Below are 17,945 nucleotides of genomic sequence, written 5' to 3'. Positions count from 1 at the left end.
TCATAGGGTTTTAGGAGACATCTCAATCCGGTTCCGATAACAGAACAGTACCATATTTTGCGCTTTTCTTACGGATATTTAACATAAATTTATTCACTAGAACATATCACTTATTCATTTTCATTATGATGAGAGTAATTTTGCTGCAGGGTTAGGTATATTTTGTAAAGTTAGATATTTTATAGGCTGATATTGTTTAAGTGATTATCCAGCGTTTTATTTCGAATCGAGACTAAACCTATTTCATCACATATTAGGTGTTTTGTCCCGAATTTGATCGAAATTCTTGTATTTAGAAACCGTAGAGACCGATGCATTGCCAGAACTTCCATATTTTCAATATATTCGGGACTTGGAAGATCAAAAGCTGCCACCTTGTAGCCATTACTTATGTCTTTTGAATTAGGAAATAGAATAAAAGGATGAAATTTCAGCTCTTCCATCTGTATCTTCATTAATAACCTGTTTTTCTCAGTTGAAATAACAAATTGTTTTTAACTTATCAGTTGATCATTTAAACAAGTTTAATATTCGTATTTTGTGATGCAGTACCATATTTTATTTATTGCAACATTTATTATAAAAAGAAAATAATGGTGCGAACTTATAAGAGGAAACATAAATTTAAATCTTTAATTAAACTCAAAATTTTTTCATTAACTTTTATTTAAAATTTTTTGATTTCTCCCACATATTTGAGCCTCCTTACTTTCAATAATTTCTCACAGAGAGATTCGGGAGATTTCCGCTTCCTTTCTTTCCTTTCCAATCTAGTCTAACTTCTTAATATAAAGACAGCTTGGTGTATCCTAAACATCCTTGCTTCGCATGATCGTACTTATTTCTTCAAAATTCTTACGAAGCAAAAGCGTTTTGCGTATGCTGTAACATTACATTTTTTAAGCCTGACAGTAATATTAGTCCGAAAATGGAATTTTACGTCGTGTTAGCGTTGTTGCGTGCGTACAGGTTTGTAATAGATTGAACGCACAAGTCCGATAAAAGGTTAATAAACTTTATTCTTATCACAACAAATGTAGCATAAAGCTGAAATTATCCTCAGAGATATTCTTACAATATCACAGTGTCAATGTAATCAGTAGCTATATTAAATGCTAGCTACTAAAACGTTAAATCAAACGCAATCCACAGGGCAGAGAAAGCTAATCCGACAAACAATAATAGCTGCTAAGTAAACAACTCAATAAACAACTGAATTGAGATGTTTCCGGCTTTATTAAAGCGTTTTAATCGTACACGAAAATGTTCTGGTAATTTCCATTTTCTCGAGATTTCTGGAAAACAAAAGAGTAGAATTACTGTCACAGCCAACACAGTAGTCAATCGCATTTATTCAGTCTAAATATAAATTACGAGATATATATTTATTAATTGAGCGTGCTCCTGTACTTTTAACTTTCTGGCGTAGCTTTCTCTTAAAACTGGTCACGCGCTGCATTGCACGAGAAAATAAAACAATTTTAATTACAATTCTACTAAAAATAGCTAACTAATTGTAAAATCCGTAACAGTGCCGCCTTCCCAAAGACTGCACGCCCTGGGCAGTACAATCCCTGGACTGAAAGCCAAACTTACAAGATAGCCTTTCTACATCCGCCCCAAGTTCCTGAAGCTCTTCTGTTGACGCGATTTTAATTGAAGGCTGCTATAGTCTTTTAAACACTTCTCCCCAAAGATAGCTCCAACGCCTTGGACAGAGCCTAGAAATCTAGGCATTTGGTTTTCGGGAAGAGTCTAAAGGATTTCCGCTGCGTCTGCTCTCAAAGAAGCGGCGATATGACAGGCCTTAGTTTAGAAATCCCATTCATTCGCTTCCACCACTATAGAAAATTGTGTCCTATACATTTGCCAAGAGGTCTTCCCAACATATGTGGATAGCTTCAGAGAGGGTCGAGCAGGCATGGGTAGAATTTTAAACCTTCGATATTGTTTACTGCTATCGTTATGCACTTCTTTAAGGTGTCAATTTCTTTGGCAACTGCCGATACACTGTCATCAGTTTGTTATTGGACGGCAGAAACTCTTCCTTCTACTTGTTCTTTCATAGAAGAAACTATTTCTTCAATGTCCAACTCCATTTTCAGCAGCATCTATTCTGTCTTCCATAGCCTAAAATTTGCGTATTACTATGCAGATGATTTCAGTTTTTATTTCCTCTTGTCCTGCTTCAATACCTGCTTGAACGGCTTTTATTTCCTCTTTAACGGATTCTTCCATCTTTCTTGAACGGTGTTCTTCTCTTTTTTAACGAAAACTTGGCCAGATTTCATCTCCCCTTTAACAGCTTTTATCTCTGCTTTAACGGATTCTTGGCCAGCTTCCATTTTCTCTTTAGCAGAATCTTGGCCTGCTTTCATTTCTTCTTAAATGCAGCAAAGGCTGCCACCAACTGCCTTAACTGTTCATCAATCGCTCTCGTTATTGGCATTCAAACCCCACTCCTGACACCAAAAAGTATTGCGTGTGTACGGGTTCGTAATAAATTGAATGTACAAACCCGATAAACGGTTCATAAAATGTAACAAAACGCTGAAATAATCCTCAGAGATATTCTTACAATACCACAGTATAACGCAACATAATCAGTAGCTATACTGTAAACTACTAAAACGTTAAATAGAACTCAATCCACAGCGCATAGAAAGCTAATCCGATAGCAGCTAAGTAAACAACAATAACTCAGTAAACAACAGAACTGAGATGTTTCTCTCCGGGTTTTTAAAACATTTCAATCGTGCACGAGAATGTCTGGTAATTTCTGTTTTCTCGAGATATCTGGAAAGCAAAAGTGTAGAATTACGATCGCAGCTAACACAGCAATCAGTTACATTTATTCAATCTAAATAGAAATTAGGAGATATCTATTTATTAAATGCGCGTGCTCCTGTTTTTTTTTTTTTTTTTTTTTTTTTTTTTTTTTTTTTGCGTAGCTTTCTTTTAAAACTCGTCACGCGCTGCATTGCACGGGAAAATAAAAGAATTTTAATTACAGTTCTACTAAAAATAGCTAAATAAATACAAAATCCATAACACTTTAAATGGCGTATCACCTTTCAAATTGTTGCCTCTAAATATTATCACCCTGTATTATTTTTAAAGAAAATATATAACGAAAAATATACGTTCTTTTGCAGTGTGAAATTACATAGTCTTCCATCCGAATATCTGTGCACTGGAAGCTTAAATTTGGAATTTATTTTATTATTTATTACTTCTTTGTACAAAGTAAAGGAAATATGTTAATTTCAAAACATTTCGGGTATCATACTTCAATGAAATTATGCATTTCAATCCATTCTCTGAAAGCCATTTAAACAAAGTTTTTGCGTGACATCTTGTACCTAGGGACAGAATAAAAGACTGTTTGTGCCGAAAAGGATTGTAAAATGGATTCGGAAGAGATTTTTTCTTGACGTCTGTACGTACATACATAAGTGCATACACATACGTACATATACATACGTATGCAAGTATACATACATACCTACGTATGTATGCATCTCGCATAACTCAAGGAATAGCCGTAGAACGTTTAACTCAATAACCGTAGAACGTTGAAATATTGTATATGGGACTGCTATAACATGCAGTTGATCATCTCCCTTTTTCGTTGAAATCGGCTTCACCAATTATATATATATATATATATATATATTCTCACTCTGTTACCTGGCGTGGTGAGCTTAGTTTTTTTATTCTTATATGTTGGTAAATTGTGCATTTTTTGCTTTAAAAAGTGATTGAATTATGGTGGGTTTTATACACTGCAGGAATTATGTTCCGGTTTAGGTTTTTATGCCTTTACTTAATCTGCATGAAATAGTTGTAGAACTGTCAACAATTTAAAAGAGTAAGTTGCGAATTAAACCTAACGATCTTTTGTTTACATTTAAACTCACTAGAATAGTGAATTTAAGTCAGTTTCTGCACCTTCAATGTCTTTTTGACGAGTGGGACCAAAAGTAAAATTTCAGTTTTGTGCACCGAAGTATCTACCTTCTTGCCCGCTGACCGAATTGCTTGTTTCTGAGTAGAAACTCCAATTTTAATTGTAAAATTTGTTTTTTTGACTGTAACTGTATTTGGTGTTTTATGTTTTACTTTATTTTAAAATTTTTGATTCAGGTGCTTTAAGTTTTTATATATTTTTGCTTTGCCATGAAAGGAGAACTGAATTAATTGAATGAGAAATAGTATATCTCTAAGAAATGGGAGGAAACAAGTTTAAATGAAATTCAGCATAAAATGTGTGTGATTTACTAGCCCATACAAGGAAATCATGTGGTGTCCACGTGATTTTTTTTTATATTTTGTAAACCTTTAATAAATTTTTGATTAACATATTCAATGATTTGAAAGCGAGCAGTAGCAACTGTTAAGAATAAATAGATTGCTAATATATTTTCTCCTTAGAATTTTGTTATGAACTTATATTTTAAAACAAAACTAATTCTAAATTTAATGCCAGTTGCTTCGAAAAATTTATTTTATTACACTTGTTGCCAGATTTTCTTTGTGGCGACCTAAAGGTGAAATAAATACACTACAATTCTTCTACCTTCCGATTAATAATATACAATTCATAATAAAAACATGCAATAAAGTTCTTATTTAAAAATAATAATTCAGTTTAAAAGTTCATTCCAGAAATCTAAAAGGTGACTTTTAGATTCTTTCCGCTTCTTGTCCCGACAGTTTTTTGGTTCATTGGCGAGGCAGGAAGAGATTGTCGAGCAAAGAAAATTTCCCTTCTTCTTCCGAATCCTCTTCAACTGATGAAGATAGAAAATATATTCAAGGGAAACATTTTCTGACTGGGTCGAATTATCTCTCCATAAGCTGTTCAGTATCCTTCCACAGAGAAACCTTAGAAAAATTTCCATCATCTCGATCCATGGAAATTTGTAAGAACGCTTTCCTTTTATGTGAAATAATATCTATCCTCTTCTCTCTAAATTTAAGAAATACTGCTGAAAGCAACTCTAGAAGATTTGATCCTTTTGCTAAGCAGTCATTTAGGAAGGAAAATAATTTATTTTTACGGGTCAAATACTCATCTATCCGGTTTCGAGGAATTTTCTTTGAAAAGTTGTCGATGGGGGAAAGTAGTGTATTTTCCCTTCTGCTTCATTATTTGGCACTTCTTCGACCACTCCCGATAGTAACGAATCTTGGATCACCACATTATAGTCTACACATTTTTCTTCTAATTTCAGTTTCTTTGTGGCTGAGAGGAATCTCTTTTCAGAAGTGTCTCTGTTTGACTGGTTAACTATCTCGAACATCGACCCATGCAAACTGACTTCATATCTACCATCATCATTTTTCTCAAGATCCTACGAAGGTGATCCAATACAGCCATTTTCAATCCTACACTAGACTTGTTTTCACTGAGATCAGTTATTCCTAAAACATCTAACTTCCATAAATTCTCTAAATTATTGCTGTGAACTAGACATTCGAATACTGGTTTTAATGAATGAAGAATTTGAGATGAAATGTAGTTGTTTATCTACAATCCAGTCAAGCAGTGTTGATACTGCAGCAAGACCAGACGATAAGTGGAAAACGTTCCCGGTGTTAAAGTCAGCTCCAGTCATAAGTGCTATAGGTAGTGCGTCTCTTCCTACATCAGTAATATTAATGCCTTTATCTCGTAACTCAATCATCCAGGGTTCTTCTTGAGCACTAGAAGTGTGCTCACAAGTAACTTGATGGATCAGAACTTGGGTTTATAAGAGTATTTTTTCTTTGAACTACACACCGATACTTTGCTGCATTTATGTTGCTTTCTAGAACTAATCTCCCCAAACACAAAATGTGCTAAATTTTCATTTTTCTGAGGAGTGGTCCTATTTGTTTCATGGTAGATTTAAGATAAGAATATACGACCTTTGTGATCCCCTGTCAAATAAAGGCAAAGAACGTCTATGTAAAGAAGGAAAGGCTCCATAGACGTAATGTTTATAGACGTAATGTCTATGTAAAGAAGGAAATGCTCCAGTTTGCTATTACGCCGCTGGAAAGAGGAGGGAAAATTCGCCAAGGAATTTGGCGACGGAACCTGACGGTGAGAATTTCCCCCTCCGCAAATGTACAGAAAATTAAGGAACACGTGTTAAGAAAAAACGTTCTCTGGCAAAACGTTTCTTCTTTGACGTTTCGCAATAATTTAGACTCGGATTTTCGCACTTTTTTTTTTTTTTTCTCAAAATAACTAATTCATTAATTAATTTACTTGCGCAAAAAAAAAATATTTTCTTCTCCTTTAAAGTTTAGAGAAATTTAAAACTATATTCGTTTTATGGATTATTGATAAACGTGATCTTCCAACTTCGACGCCGGCTTCGAATTTCAGCGCTTTGGAGACAGATATTTCGCGCAAGCGCAGCTGTTTCCCTCTACGTTGAGAAGGAGCCACTCCTGCAGCTGAAAATTTTTCCTTCTTAACTAAACATATTCTTTGATAAAGGTCTTATAGTCCTTCTCTTCCCCTTTGCTTCAATGGATAAAAGCAGGGTTTGTGGAATAACTTCTGTTTGGCTTTGGTTAGATAACGTTACATTTTCATCAATGTGAGAAGTGTCTGAATTAATTTTCTTATCAACATTAGACAATTCAGAACATATCACAGTCCAATGTTTCTTTTCACTAATTATGCATTGAGCTTTACACTTTTTCCAACAATGCCCGATTTTTAAATATGCAAAAAAAGCTTTATTTTTCCTTAAAATATCTTTTTTCCCCTCACAAAAGATTTTCTGGCTTTGAAAGCAGTCTTGAGAATAATGCGTTTTGCCACAAAATACATAAGAAAGTTTCACAATTTTAGTACCTGAAACTAGATCATTAGCTGTCGAGGCAGAAATTCCGTCTTTTGTGTACTTTTGATTTTTATTTGAAATTTCATTTGATTTAAAACCAACTTTGGATAAAGTAATTCGTGTTTCACCTTCAATTTCTGATGATGTTTATTTTTATATTCACGTTCATAGCATTTTTTACTGCTAATGATAATAGTTCGCAAACATAATACTCAACAAATAGCTCTTCGCGACCAAACCTTGTTTCTGGGCTAGCAATGGCTTTTACATAGTTGTCAACAGTTGGCAAATATCTATTTGCAATTTTTTTGATTCTATTGCCAACTGTCATAAATTTAATGAGGTACTTAAAGTTATCTTCATAATCAACTGACTCATCATCATGAATCCTACTGAACAGACTCCAAAACGTGAGCCAGTATTTCATTTCCTCGCCAAATTTAACCAATTCTATTTTGGGGAACTTTAATTTTGTTTTTTCACTTGCATTCGTCGCCAACGGTTCACAGAAATAAAGTTTATCAAGACATGCTTTAGTATGAATGCAAGCTACATCTAATTTTTCTCGATATTCTTCAGTTTCCTCGTATTCAGCATAAAAATCTTCAGATTTGGCGTCTATTAAAGCAGCACAAATTTTATCATCCAGTTTAGCCAAATCTGCAGCAATTCCCTCTAAGAAGGAAATTTAATTTCAATTTTCTCACATTTTAAATCTGTTATTTAAAGAGGTTACTGATGAATTAGCCCTTCGTAAACGTAGTTCTAACAGGTGTTCTTCTTAATAATACTTTCTATATCAATAAAATCTTAAATCAATAAATTCAATGTTAAATTCACTGGCCTTTATCTTGAAACATCACATATATACATTATCACAATATTCGAAATGGATAGGTTACTGATCTTCCTTAGAATTTTATTACGAACTTCTCTAAAACAAAATTAATTCTAAACATCAACAGTGATGCCATTTGCATCGAGAAACTTATTTCTTTACACTTGTTGCCAGATTTGCTTTGTGGCTACCTAAAGGGGGAGTAATTAAGCGACAGCAACGCTGTTCGAAATAAAACAATTTTATCTCCAGTGAGTGAGGCTATTGCCATTCGGAAAAAATGTAAGATAGTTATCTTTCAGTTTTAATTAACAAAATCTGCTTTATGAAAGCAATGTGTTATCGCGGCCGGAAATAAAATACGTTTATCTTACATGCACCAGCGTGTTACCATTCAATAAAGCCTGAGATTGTTTCAAATTTAATCTGCAAGCTTCTTGAGTAATTTGCTGAACGACTTAAAAGCAATAAACAGAGTTCTTAAAAATAGGTTTTTCCCATTTAAATGACTTTAATAAACATGTATTATAATGTCTAATTAGAAATATTCAATATTTTTATGAAATTACATTATCTGGACACATTAACATTATTATACACTTTTTCCTTTTCATCATCTATAATAATAAAAGCAAGTGTAATGTGTCTGTCTGTCTGTCTGACCGAGCTCTCCAGCCAAATCTATCGCACGCAGGGACCTGGAATTTTTTATACGGAAGCACAAAGGGGCTGGCCACCAGACCTCGAAGCCCGATTTTCGATTTTTGAATTAGAAAAATTTTAAAAAAATTATTTATAATTAATTAATCACGGTTTTTTTGACTCACTGATATTATTATTTGTTTTCAAATAACGTTCGATTGTAACAATTGATTTCTTTATTCTAGCGTTAGTTTGCTGTTTTGACGATACATTAAATCGATTAATTACAATTCATTTCTTTTTTGTAGCTTGTGGGGGGGGGGAAGAGAGAGAGACAGTCTACATGTCCTACACTACTATTCCTGCGCTATTCACTTATCTGCATTTTCTAAATGCACGGGCAACGCCGGGCGGGTACACCTAGTAAATAATATTTTAGGCAGCTGTGCGAGTGGATAGGTCTTTAAGAGGTAATATAGAGAATATAAAAACTTATATGACAATCCTCTCACACTCTATTGGGAATTCTAAAGATATGCTGTTTTTAAATATGATTTTGCTCTTGAATTTGATAAGGTGTAAAGCCGAAAAGAATATGCTTAATAAAAAGCTTCAAAAAAAAGTTGTGTCAGCAGTAGTGAGCAGCAATAGTGCACAAGAGCAGAATGGTAACCTGCGATACCTAGCGAGGAAATAAAAGCGTTTAACAAATCATCTAGTTCGATGTTAATTCTAAATACGTTCTGATTTTTTTTTCTTTTCTTTTTAATAGTTTAGCTAGAAAAAATATTTGGAGTAGCAGCATAATTTAGAATCCTTCTTCGGTATATTTTAATCATTAGTCTGCAACTTTTCCAAATTTAAAATATTTCTTGTATTTTTGCAGTTACAGTAACGTTCAAGAAATGAAAGATAATAATTACTAGAAAAGAAGTTTTTTAAGGAGGGGATTATTACAAGCATAACTTAAAAATAATTCATTTATATATGTACAGTGGCTCACAAAAATGATCGGACACTTTTAAATTTTTGTAAACTTTATTGGACATAAGAACTAAAATAAATTTAAGCAAAAATAGAGGGATTTTTTTTTTGTGTGATTATATACAAATTCAATACATTTTTATAATAAATACATTTTCAAAAAGACGAAAATTAAATGAAAATTAAATTCAAAACTTAATACCGTTTGTTTAAGGAGTAAAAATATTCTTACGAAAATAATCGGACACTTTTAGTAACAGCCAAAAATGACAAAAACTTACATTCTTTCTTGCTTCTTAATACCTTGTGAGATTGTCTTTGCACTTGATCACTTCATTTAATATTTTGGGCATTGATTGCACAAGTTCTCTTGTATTTCTGGACTTATTTTATGCCATTTTTCTTGAGCCACTGCTTTTAGTTGCTGTCACGAAGATATGTTCTGTTTTTGAATTTTCCATTCTAGTTCCTGCCAAATATGTTCAATAGGATTAAGATTTGGCGATTGGAGTGGTAACTTAATTACTTCTGGTCGGTTATATAAGATCCAGCGTCTAACATTGAGCGCATTATGCTTTGGATCATTGTCCTGGTAGAATCTGAAACTATTTTGTATATTAAGTTTTTGTGCTGACGATGTCAAATTTCGCTTTAAGATGTCAAGGTACTTACACTGATCCGCAATTCCATCTGTAAACTCTTTATTACTAACTCTGAAATGCGCCATAGATACCCAGACCATAACTTTTCTGCCGCTGTGTTTAACACTTGGCACTACGTTTTGCTTCGGAAATTCTTCTTTGGGTTTTTTACACACCAACACTGGTCCATATGAGCCGGAAAAATGTTAAATTTCCTTTTATTAGCAATCAAGGCTTTTTTCCTGTACTCGGGTGCCTTTTGTTTCATGGATTTTGTGAAAGCGAGCCGAAGTTTTCGGGTTATTTTTACTGTCATAAAATTTTTTTCTTGCTATTCGCCTATGATATCCTGAAGAATGCATTACTCTTCTTACAGTTTCTGGATTTACACATATTCCACATAATTCACGAAGTTTCGCAGCAGGTGTATGAGCACTCAGTCGTGGACTCTTTTTAATATTCCTTAGAATAAAGTGTTTTATTCCATTAAATAACCTACGTAGATGGTCGTCTAGGTCTTTTGTTTTGAATAAGATTCTCTTCCTGACAATGCTTAATAATATCAAAAATTGTAGAATTACTTAATTAAGTAAACAAGCAATTTTCTAATAGATTTTCCTGTCTTTTGATACAAATCGGTAGCTTAGTATCTGCGGGTTTGTAACGATGTTTCTGTTTGGGACAAAGCCGTTGCAAGAAAACACTAAAATAACGAAGATTATATGTTACAAAAATTCCAATTATAAAGGCAAACAATTTTTAGAGTTTCGCATAGCTTCCATATTCAATTTAATTTCCTAAAATTTCGTTTTTTATTTATTGCAGACCATTTCAATTAGAAATTATGGAAATGTCAGATTAATTTTGTGGCATCTTTTCTTTTCCATTTCAGCCCAAAGCGTTATTCTTTTTAATTTATTGTTTAGTTTTTCAAATTTATATTTAAAGGGAGATCTAAGAAAATATGTATTCAAAGGGAAAATATCCTTTATTATTTTATTTCAGAGTTTTTCTCCTATTACTTAAAACAATTTAAAAGTTTATAGGGGCCGATCATTTTTTCGCCCAAAAGTGTTCGCATAATTTAAGAATTGGCAAAAAATACGCTGTAACTCGGAATTGAATTCGAATATGGAGCCCAATATTTTTTAATATCATCTTATATGTGATTTTGAATAAAACCAAAATTTTCATTTTTAATACTGACTTATTTTCTTTTCTAAAATTAAAAATGTAAAGAATCATACCACAAACGAAATGAAAATTGAAAATGTAAGGAAACGCGCCACAAAAGTTATCGTATACAGAAACATTTTGTAAAATTTCATAAATAAAATTATCGTCCACCGGTTTTTTTTTTTTTTTTTTTTTTTTTTTTTTTTTATGTTTGCATTTTTGTGACATTTAAAAATTGTTTGGCTTTATTTCTTGCTTGCTTACTTTGTTATATTTTATTTAATGCAGTTAAGAAGCAACGAAGAGCATTTGAAAATTGATCTTTTTTTTTTAACATAAGGATGGAAATTCGATTCGAGATATTGCTAAATTAGTAAATGTATCCCATTCTACGGTGAAGTATGTGATAAAATGCTCTACAGAAGAATATCGGATTCAAAATAAAATAAGAAGATGTTGCCCAGCAAAGACGATTCGACGTGACTCAACATGATCAGAGATTTATAATTAGAAAAAAAAAAAAAAAAAAAAAAATATGTGAAAAATCCACGTTTGAGAGTTAAAGATTTCTACAGAATTTACTGAAAAAATTTCTACTTCAATTTCATTTAAAATTCTTCGACAAGTGCTCAGATCAGCTGGATTACATTGGTACTCTACTAAAATAAAATTCTTTTGGAAGTGCAAAAAATAGAAAACATAGGCTTTTCTTCGCGAAATCAATGCTAAATAAGCCCTAAGCTTACTGGAACTATGTTTTATCTGCAGATAAAAGCAAATATAACATTTTTCGTTCCTATGGGTGCATAATTGTATGGATGACTGGTTGAACTTCCTGTACCGCCATTAGAGGCTTAGCAGGGCTTAGTGGAGCTATTTAATTAAAGAAACATTGAGATCTAAAAATGCCTAAATCAGGCCCATTAAGCAGTAGAACTACCACCATACTACCTGAAATAACTTTAAATAGAATAAACAACTAAAATATGAACTTAAAGTCTAGGAGTTGGTGAGATTTACCAGCTACACCAACAATAGCACATTATTATATACTTTGTAAAATATAACACATGTTACTTACATGCATAAAAACGTGTTACTTACATATGCAAAGAAATGAAATAACAGAATATCGTAAACATTCTAATTTTCCTTTAAACAGAGAGGGAAATTTTAAACACAATCAATATGTAAATTCATTCCATTTACAGATACATATTTATGAAATTTTATAATTTCAATTTAGTCACTGTATTTTTACTTAGATCCTTTAGAGTATTAAATTTTGCAATATCTGGAATAAATCTTAGAACAATATTTTTCATAGAAGAGCTTCTAAACAATTAGGCTGGCATCTAAACAACGCCTTTGCTCTATGCGAACCAGCAACCTTTAATTAACTTTCTGCAATTCAGAATCTTCCCCCTAAACCAGTACTTTCGAGAACATTCCCGCCTATTACGTAACAGCTTCTATAAATAACGAATTCGCGCCATTTTGCGTTAGAAGCTCTTTTCTCCCTCTGCTGCTAAGATCTGTGCTGCGCTTCTCATCTTTTCTTCCCTTTCTTAGAATAGTCATGACGTCAAAAGCCTAGATTTCATCTTATTTAGTTTAAAACACTATTTGATATGTAATTAGGAAAATTCCATTTAAATGAAAGATTATCTGCCATTGGATTGAATAAGGATGTGCAATTTAAAGCAAAATCCTTCTTCGTCATCATTCTGCTGTATTCCACTCAGCTAAACAACGCCTGGACTCTGATGCCAAGCTTCGTCACTCATGTGCCCGATTGACAAAATATGACATATATATGTATATATTGTACGTTAAAAATTCTGCAAGATTTCGCTTTAAGTGTGGAAATTTAGCCAAATTTGCGAGAGAAAGGTGGAATAAAACATATTTCTTTCATGTCCTTTTGTAATTTTCAACTTTACAAAATTTTCAAAAAAAGGAAACGTTGTATGAAGGCGTTATTTATTAATGAAGAAATTGCGTGTGAAACTCTGGCATCGTCTTCAAATCGCGTGAGTGAATCGTTTGACCTTCTAAATGGTTTATAAAAACCTCGTCATAGTTAAGCGCTTCAAATTCAATTCTCAAATTAAGAACCAAATTGAATCATGCTATGGTGAATACTAATTCGTTGAAAAGAACAGAGAGCGAATCTTTGAATTCATTCCTTAAGTCTTTTGAGTAAGAATTGAATTGAATCTTCACGAGTACTTAACTGCATATTATTAAACCTTAAAAAATCACCACACCAAGTGTTTAAAAATGATGTGCAATAGGAAGATTTCGTGATAAATTTCTTTTCTATTCTCAGTCGTATGTTTTAGAAGACTGAATGTTCCGTTTTACATTATTTCTGCCTTTCGTGTGTTACTTAAATAATAGGCAACTCTTCTATGTAATAGTAACATTCTGATCCATTTCTGCTCAAGGCCTTTTTACTTAAAATTAGGCCAAAAAACAAATTTGTGTTGGGCTGAGATTTTACTTAAAATTGCTTTGGCTAATTTTATGTTTTACTTTGAAGTGCATATTTTCTCTCTTGCCCTTATTCTCATAAACTAAGCGTTAAACAACTAATGTTAAAAAAATTCAACTACTTGATTTAAATATCCCCCACTAAGTGATTCAAATGATGATAGTAAAATAATTTAAATCGTTCATGTAATATTTTGTTTTCCATTATGGCTCAATATTAGGGACTTTTAAACAACACTGAGAAAACATTAACTCTAAAAAAAGTTCAGTGGTTCAGTCAAACTCACTTTAAAGAGCGATTTACTTACACATTGTTTAATTTCGGCACATTTTAGTGTAAACATAAAATCTGCTTCTTCAGCTGTAGAAGTCTAAATAATGAAAGAGAAGCCTGTGCTTAGGCGATAACAATGAGATGAAGGAAGTCAAACTACAGGCATCGTCTACTAACGAAAATTATAAACAACTATAAAATAATTTCCTTAAAAGTTCAAGGTTAAAACGAATTGGAACTAAGATTATTAACTAGAATTGAAAAATTTAAAGAAATTATTTCATAGTTGTGTTGTAGTGTTCCTCCCTTTTATTCTACTAAACTAAATATTGAGGAACTTAGTGAAACAGCTAAGCGAATAATCGCTTAAGTCCAAGAACAGAAACGTAAACTCAAGAAGGGTTAATTACCCTTTATTTGCTCCAATAAAAATATACAGTCGGTCTCTTTCTCACAGCGTACAACAAAATCTCCACTTGGGCTTAACTTAAAATGTAAGAAATAAGAGCTAACTAATGACTAACTAAAGAGATTTAGCCGAAGCTTACACAGTTCTAACCTAATTGGCCAGTAATATTAAATTAACCAACTAAGCTATCAGAAGGCACGTAATACGGCCGAGCGTAGAAACAGTTAGAGAGCCTTAGCCAAAAGCACACAATATATACTGTTACCGTATTATTCTATTGAACAATAAAAAACAATATAACATGATATATTTCAAAAGTATTATTTACTTCTTAACATAATTTCTGTGTAATTTCGATAATCAATGTTCATACCAAATTTGTAGTAGGTAATGGTGTGTATATATGTAACATAATAAAAACTTTTCAACCAATACTGTATCAATCACATGACATAAGAGTTCGAGTAATTATCATAGTGTAACATAAACAATAAAACAATTCTAAATTTCAGGAAGTTGCGTTGTGAAGCATAATGTCGGGCAGTAACCCGTTCAAATGCTATGGTTCAGTGCAAAAGAATTACAGTAATTACAACAAGGTAAGTAAAATCAAACTAACGTTTAGTTTTGGTGAAAAGGATATTTGGTTACATTTCTGAAAGAGTCATGATACTCACTATTTCCATTACAATTATTAAGATGTAGGGTTTATATTTATTTTAACTAACATTTATTTTAAGTTTAAACTATCTTTCCTGTCAAGCCTTACTTTCCACTGGAACTGCCAATGCCAGAGTATGTAAATTTTAGTATATCGCGCAAGGATTCAAATTATCAGCGGAAGTATTCTGAGTTAAATAGAAAGGAAACGAGTTCGAGGTGTGCTGTTCTTACTTCAAGAGCGCGGAGGTAGTTAGCCAGAAATTGAAGAACCCCGCGTTTCGGCCTGTGTGCTTGCCTCGGAGAATTGTTAAGCGTTCAACGTGATATTCAAAGTTTGCTGAATTAGCAGCGTATTATAAAACGGGGTGAGATTAGTTACTTTTAGAGAGCCTCGTAGTTAGAGTCTTGTTATTATTTCTTTTCAGGTTCTTATTTTTATTTTACCGCCGGGTCGGCGTAGTTTGTGAGCGTCAAGAGCACGCAATTCTAATTTCTTAAGTTTAATAAAAAGGGACTTAAACCCTTAGCAAGACTCTGTCTATTTTCAAGTTTCAACAGTCACCTCTTGGTTGCGTGCAAGTTGGAGGCGCGCAACTTTACATTGGCTCCCGAACACTTATCGAACTGAAATGGCCGAAAATCGGATGGAAGCCGCGGTACAACACCAAGAAATGGTAAGCCAATTGGAAGGATTTGCATACCTGGTCCATACTTTGAGAGCGTCAATCAAGCCAAACGTCAATTTCGACGGAAAAAATTCGGTGGCGATATTTCTAGAACGCCTAGAAAATCACTTTCAGCTCTACCCTGTGCCTGAAAGACAAAAAGTTGCCATCGCCACATCTGCACTAAGAGGACAGGCCGCGCTATGGTGGAAGAATATAGGCAAATTTTTGTTAGGGGAATTTGGAAGCCAGACATATACATTTGAAAATTTCAAAAAATCGTTAGTAAAGGCCTTCCCCATAGGGAAAGATCCAGCAAGGCTGGAAGCCGAACTATATAGTTTCTATCAACGGGATATAGAAGAGTTGACGGACTTTATTTTGCGAAAAATTAAGCTGACGGATATGCTGTATGGGAAGAAACCCGACGCGGAGATTATTGAAATAATCTTACCAAGATTGTTACCTGCTGTTCAAGACTACTTCGAAATTAGAAACCCAAGCACATTGCAGGAGCTCTTCGAATTGGCGGTGAAGTTTCAAAATCGCAGAATAGCGGAAAAAGCTAGAGGGACATCGTATTCTCAAAGTACCCGAAGGAAATCTTCAAATGAGCAAACCAGAAATGCAAACTGCTCTTATGGGGGAAAGAGCTATCAAGCTAACTCATCGAACCTCGAAGGTCAAGGCCCAAAACGAAAATTCGAAAACAAACATCCGCGTACCCAGAAGGCAGAACTTGAAAGGAAAGCTTTAAACGAGTAGAGAGGCCTGTGAAAGCGAGGGTCCAGACCCCGGAAGTTTTAAAAAACCCTCAAAAAGACATTTAAATACGGTCATCGTAAAGAACTCACATCTACCAATTATACAAGTAGAAGCCCTCATCAATACAGAAGCAGAAGGAAATTTTATGAGCGAAACATTCTTCAAAAAGAATTTTTATAGAGTACGATTATTTAAAACCAAAAATACCGAAATTATAGCGGCGCAAGGAAAAACCTGTCACTGCATCGGGAAATTATCATTAAACATACAGGTAAAAGAGGAAAGCCTCAAAGTATTAATTTTTGTAGTGAAGAATCTGCAAAATCCTCTTATTTTAGGTATGGAGTTTTTAAGGGCCGCGAGGGCCAAATTGAATTTTCAAGACAGTTCCGTTGTGCTGGAGATGGACCAGAGGGTGGTGGAACCTGTGGAACAACCGCAAGTGGACCTTTGCCATCTGAATGACCATGAAAGTCAAGCCATCCAGCAAGTGATGAGTAATTTTTCTAACTTGTTTTCAGAAAAGCCTGGCAGTTGTCAAATAGTTACGCATCAGATACAATTAACTGCCGAAAAACCTTGTAGGACTAAACCATATCGTTATGACAAACAAAAAGATGTAATCATCGAAGAACATATTCAGGAGATGTTAAAGAATAAAATAATAACGCCCATAAATAGTGAGTACGCGAGTCCAGTCGTACTATGTAGGAAAAAGAACGAGTTTTCTCCTTCGGATAAAAGGGCTTGGAGGTTTGCTATCGATTACATAAAACTAAATAGTATTACTAAATTCCCAGTTTACCCTTTGCCGGTTATAGAGGAAATTATTAGAAAGATCAAATCTACAAGATACATGTCTACTTTGGACTTAACGTCTGGCTACTATCAGCTAGCTATGAGACCCGAAGACATACCTAAAATCGCGTTTATCACAAAATCGGGCACTTATGCATTTTTACGCATTTTCTTTGGGTTGTGTGGGGCCCCATCAACATTCCAGAGAGCTATGGACATTGTTCTAAAGCCTGTCCTAGGAAAATCAACTTTAATCTATCTAGATGATATAATTATAACGAGTAGTACGTTGAAACAACACATTAAAGATCTAGAAGAAGTTTTTAAATTATTAAAAGAGGCCGGTCTTACAATTAACGCCTCAAAATGCAAGTTCGCAACTAAAGAACTTAAATATCTCGGTTATAAAATTCCGCAAAAGGGTATAGAAACGCAAGATTCAAAAATAAAAGCAATCATGAATTTCCCACCGCCCAACACCACCAAGAAACTTTCTTCTTTCCTTGGGTTATGTTCTTACTATCGGTCTTTCATAAAAGATTTCGCTAATATTGTTGAACCACTCTTAGTAATTAAAAGAAAGAGAAGTAAATTTACGTGGACAGCGGAAGCAAATACCGCATTCGAAAGATTAAAAGAAGCGCTCAGCAATGCCCCTGTCTTGAAATTCCCGGAGGGGGACGAAAACCTGGAAATTGCAGCAGATGCGTCGGACTATGCGGTGGGTGCGGTTCTTATGCAAAATAGAC

The sequence above is a fragment of the Stegodyphus dumicola genome, chromosome 10, assembly GCF_044657685.1.
Source record: "Stegodyphus dumicola isolate Sdum_Otavi_A_Nest chromosome 10, ASM4465768v1".
Taxonomy (NCBI): Eukaryota; Metazoa; Arthropoda; class Arachnida; order Araneae; family Eresidae; genus Stegodyphus; species Stegodyphus dumicola.
Note: the sequence above shows the minus strand (reverse complement) of the source record.